Source organism: Lathyrus oleraceus, chromosome 4, assembly GCF_024323335.1.
Source record: "Lathyrus oleraceus cultivar Zhongwan6 chromosome 4, CAAS_Psat_ZW6_1.0, whole genome shotgun sequence".
NCBI lineage: Eukaryota > Viridiplantae > Streptophyta > Magnoliopsida > Fabales > Fabaceae > Lathyrus > Lathyrus oleraceus.
Window position 1 is genome coordinate 430,398,334 of NC_066582.1, and position 5,709 is coordinate 430,404,042.

Here is a 5,709-nt window from a genome sequence, read left to right on the forward strand (position 1 = left end):
AGTTGACTCATGTATGTTTGACTTCTTTGTGCACATTTGAAATTGTGTTGACTTCCTGATTTTAATTTACCATCTTCCCATGATCCAATTGAGCTGAAATTTTATATGCATGCTATGTTATGGATTGTGATTGAGTATGATTTATTTCATAATTTTTGGAATTGATTATGTTTGCTTTTGAGCTTGGTCTTGCTGTTGACCTTTTGTGTGCTCCTTTTGCCATGTTTTGACTTTCTTTGGTCTATGAAATGACAATGATGCATGATATGAGTTTGAATCCAATTGTGTTTGCCTCTTAAATGCTTGAACTTGACTTTGATTGAATTTGGTTTGCTGTTTTGGATTTCTTATTTGTTTTTGACCCTAGGCTTGTCCTAGTGGTCCTTTGGACTTATGTTGAGTTCATCTGTTTCAGGTTGAGCATAGTGCTTCAAAGAAACCATGCCAATTTGTTTGAGTTTTGGTCATATTATGTGCTAACCTTTGTTTTGTAGGTGTAACTCATATGAGTTTGGCCTTGTGCTTTGGCACCTCTGTTTACTGTTAACTGTTTGTTCCCTTTCTTTCTGATTTAATTGTGGAACTGTGAACTGATTTGTTTGATTTTTCTCAGGTACCCTTTAGTTGCTTTATTTGCTTGCTTTGCTATTTAGCAATTGCTTTTGAGGTATAATTACTCTTTCTTCATGTAGTCTGGAGACCCGGCTTGTTATTTGGCCGGGCAAACTGTCTGAAGTCCTCCTTAAGAGGCAATGTTTGTGTATGTTTAATTTGTCCTTGTACAGAGTCAAAGACCTCCTAAGTGAAGAGGCAATTGGCAGAACCAAGGGATAAGCAACCTATCCCCTGCTATCCAGTGTGTCTTCTGTTTTTGCTCACACCACTGTGTTGATGCATTACAGATAAAAACCCAAGATCTTGTGCAATTGCACAGTTGAGTCAGTATCAAATGTGTAGAAGGGTTCCCACTTTCTGAACCCACACATTCTTGTCAAATGCTCTCCCTGGCCAGGGATAGAAGCAATGAGGCACACCCCTCATCTCCTTTCATCTGCTTCACCTTGGCTCTCAATGTCAAGGTTAAGAGCACACTTCACCCATTCCAGAGGTTTGTTTGTTGAGGTTGATATGACCCCTCGACTAAAACCTAACCCTTGTGTGAGCCTCTTGTGTGTATATAGTGTGTGCTACCTGTGCTTGTATGTTTGTTTGACTTGCTTCCTGTGCAAGTTAGGTTTAGTTTAGACTAATCCTTGTTTGCTTTCGCCCTCGTTGCGATCCTTTCTCTCGCCCTCGTTGCGATCGAGCCTTTTCCTTTCTCTCGCCCTCGTTGCGATCGAGCCTTTTCCTTTCTCTCGCCCTCGTTGCGATCGAGACTTTTCCTTTCTCTCGCCCTCGTTGCGATCGAGACTTTCCCTTTCTCTTGCCCTAGTTGCAATCGAGTCCTTTGTCCCTCCGTAGCCGAACTACGGCAACTCTGATTCTCATGTTCAGATGAGATACGTAGGCACGAGATGCGATGTCTTGTCGAGTTTGACTAACAACTAACACTAACTCCTTTCTCTCGCCCTCGTTGCGATTGAGACCTCCCCTTTCTCTTGCCCTAGTTGCAATCGAGACCCTTGCTTCCGGTGCAAGTTAGGTTTGGTGTGGCTTGCTTCCTGTGCAAGTCATGTTTAGGATAGGTTGGCCCATGTGCCATTTAGCTAGAAACCTTAACTTAGGCTTGACTTTGCATGACAACATCTAGGCTCGAGTCGTAGTCTCCCTAGTGTTGTGTCTCCCTCTGTTATCTGGTTAGGCTAGGTCCTTTGTCCCTGCGTAGGGGAACTACATCGCCCTGATCTTCACACCAGATGAAGTATGTAGGCAGGAGATTGAGCTGATCTCTCCGGGCGCCCTTTTTCTTTTTCAACCCTTTGTGTCTTGACCACCCTTGTGTGTGTTCTGGATGGAGTCCGACGTAAGTCCAGCGATTGGCAGTTGGTTTCCTGTGTGTGTTTGTTTTGGTTCGGATGCTGATGTAAGTCCAGTGATTGGCATTCGGGCTCCACGTTTGTCTTGTTTGTGTTTGTGTGCGTGTCAGCCGAGCTACGAATGCTCTGATTCTTCTTTCGTCCAAGGAGATACGTATGCATAGGATGCGACATCCTAGCGAGCATGTGTCGTTCCCCAGTCCGAACTACTTCAACTCTGATGTCTATGCTTGATAAACTAAGTAGGCCCAGGATGCGATATCCTGCCGAGTCAGTTTCAGTCAGTTTCTTTTGTCTCTTTTCAGCCAGTGTGTGTGAGTTTGAGCAGTGTTCAGCAACCAATTTTCCTTCCTTTTGTGCGTGGATCCCGTCGAGTACGAAGGATGCGTAGGGGTGCTAATACCTTCCCTTCGCATAACCGACTCCCGAACCCATTCTCTTTGGTCGCGAGACCATGTTCTTTCCTAGGTTTACTTCGAGCGTTTCCTTTCCCTCTTTTGGGATAAATAACGCACGGTGGCGGCTCTGTTGTTTCTTCTTTTCCCGCCGGTTTTTCGCGTGATGCGACAGCTGGCGACTCTGCTGGGGAATATAGAGAAGTTGACCTGTGCTGGTCCATCTTCCCTGAGCGAGTCTCTCCTAGCGCTCTCTAGGTTAGGGCTTTGGTTGCTTTATGCTGTTATTTATTGCATTCATTTGTATATATTTGCATTTTACTGTTTGCATTTATTGTTTGCATTAATGTTTGCATTCATATTCATCTGTTCATCTGGCTGTGTTTCTCTGTTTGGGGTGGGAGTTACTCGAGGTAAAAGGCCCAATACCCAGGCTATGAGTGAAATCTAGGAAACCTAGGAATAGAGTGATTCATGGGAAGCGGGTGGTGTACGCCACTTAGCGGAACATTGACATCACGAGCAGTTCAGACCCTGGTGGGATATTATCGGTGCATACATCGGGTGTGCACAGGATGATATTCTGCGAAAGGTTATTTATGTTGCGTTTCTCTCGACCTTACCCTGGCCTAGACTACACCCGTGAGTGGGGAAGGGTTCATTATTACAGGTACAGTTGGTGACTCCTAGTACTGATGGTGACTACGAGTTATATTTCTGGACGCCGGAGGTTTGACCCTGGTATTGATCAGAGGGTTCCGTTTATTTCGGATCCCTGGGCTGAATTTGAGGGTACTCGCTCAGATGGTGACTCAGTTCTCCAGACTTGGGTTCAGATGCCAGTTGATCAGGTTGACTTTGGGTTTCAGATGTTTGTGATCAGAATTCAAGCCGAAGCTTTGACCCTGTGCCTTGAGACGCACAACTTGACCAGTCATGTTGCATCATTTGCATCATAGCATGTTTATTTTCCAAAAAATAGTAATGCATGAAAATGAAAAAAAAAAGTTAACTCGCATACGCATATCCTTTTCAGGATCATTCATGACAAAATAATACTCATATCATGCATATCATGCACATAGCATCCTTGCATTACAGACATGTTTGGGGAGAAACTTCTCACTTCAGTTCCTGACTGAGACAGGATAGCTGATTGAAGACCGCATCGGTACTCAACCAGACTAAATCAACAGAAGAGTATGGATCAGGTTCAGGCTGAGCTAGCTGAGATGAGGGCGAACATGGCCCAGTTCATGAACATGATGCAAGGAGTCGTTCAGGGGCAAGAAGAGCTGCGTGCCTTAGCCCAGAGACTGGAAGCCGTGATTCCACCAGTCCACCGTGCTTCACCAGTGGATGTGCCCGTTCATGAGAATGCTGCTGTCACTATTCTCGTCGATGATTATGCCGTGGGTGATGAATTGAGGGGGATCAAAATCAGTGAACAGCCTCTTGCTGCAGAAACCGTTAATGTCAGAGCAACCCGCGCTCCGGTTTGCCATCCTGGCTCTTCAAGTTCTTCCAGTTCTAAGAAGATATCCTCTGGGGCATCCAAAAGGGGAGAAAGTGAAACAAATGTTGTGCACCGTCGGAGGAGTGCAAACAGAGGACAGTATCGGCAAGTTGCTGCTGTGACTATTCCAGCAACTCAAAATCAACAACAACAGAGAAGACCAACTCAGCAGCATCAGCGTCCACAACATCATTCTCAGCAGCAGGTTTCCCAGCAAGCCAGTACGAGTAATGAGAGGAAGAAGATCATTTTTGATCCAATCCCCACGTCCTACGCCGAGCTGTATCCCTCTCTGTTAGAGCGGAACTTGATTACTCCCAGAGACCCGCCGCCCATACCCGTCAACCCTCGGTGGTGGTATAGGCCTGAACAGCATTGTGTGTATCACTCGGGTGCTCCTGGTCATGATGTGGATAGCTGCTTTCAGCTGAAGATGAAGGTTCAAGACCTTGTGAGGTCAGGTATTCTGATCTTGGAAGATTTAGGTCCCCGTGTTAATCAAGCCTGAAGATAACAAGTCCTGGGCTGGCGCCGACTTTTTCTTCAGAAGGGTTGTTCGGAAAACAGAAGCTGCTGATGCAAGAGATACTGACAGTTGTCATCCCCGGAGGGATCTATCACAATTGGGTCACTGTGGGCGTTCCTACAGTTGTTCATAAGTCAGAGTAACAATCACTTTGTTTAAAAACCCTTCTCCCATGCCAAAAGGAGAAGTGATGACATTGTTGGCAACATTTTGTGCAATGATATTTTCATTCAAATAATTCATGTTAAACATTTGTTTTTCCATTTGTTTTCCCTTTTCACTTTTTGCATGAAATTGGTGATCACAAAAAACCTTAAAAACAAGAATAAAAGCAATCTTTTCATCTGCATAACGATTGTCTTGTTTGATTTTCAAAAAGCTTTTATACTCAAAATCTTTATGCAGGTTGTTTCTCAAACCCATTGAACATAATGATCGGACGTCATCTCCCAATTTTGAATTCCCTGTATTCGAAGCGGAAGAAGATGATGTTGAAGGAATTCCTGACGGTATTTCCCGATTTCTTGAGCAAGAAAAGAAGATCACACTCAGCTGCATCTCGAGAATCAGCAGAACAGCCAACTGGGGCATTTATCAAAAAAAAAGAGAAAAAGGAAAAAAGAGGAGGGTGCAAAATAAAAAAAAAAGAAATCAATCAAAATCAAAAGAAATCAAAAGAAATCAAATCAGAAGAAAGGAAAAAAAAGAAAGAAGGAAAATAAAGGAAAAGAGAAATAGCACCCTCAAAGTCCCAAGTTGACTGATGCTGAATTCGATCAAGAAAAAGAGATTAACTGCCATGTGTCATGGTCAAGTTATATCAGCAGAGAGTGAAGAAAGCATTCGACAAGAAGGTCAAGTCTCATGTGTTCCGAGAAGGTGACCCTGTGCTCAAGAAAGTCTTGTCTTTCGTGCCCGATTCCAGGGGCAAGTGAACTCCAAGCTATGAAAGTCCATGTGTTGACAAGAGAGCCTCTTCAGGCAGTGTTCTAACACTTACTACAATGGATGAAAAAGTTCACTCGTCCTGTGAATTCTGATGCAGTCAAGAAATACTTCGCCTAAACAAAAAAAAGAATAGCTCGCTAAGTCGAACACCCCAAGGGGCGACTTAGGCAAAAAGGAGCGTCTCGGTGGATTGAAAACCCGAAAGGGCGATCCAGGCAAAAGTTAGAGACATTGAAAAAAGAAAGAATTTGCATCCCGCTAGATTGAACACCTCACACTGGGGCAATCTAGGCAAAAATTAGGGATTTGGCAAGTAACTGCATCTTGACAAGACTGTGCTGTACATCT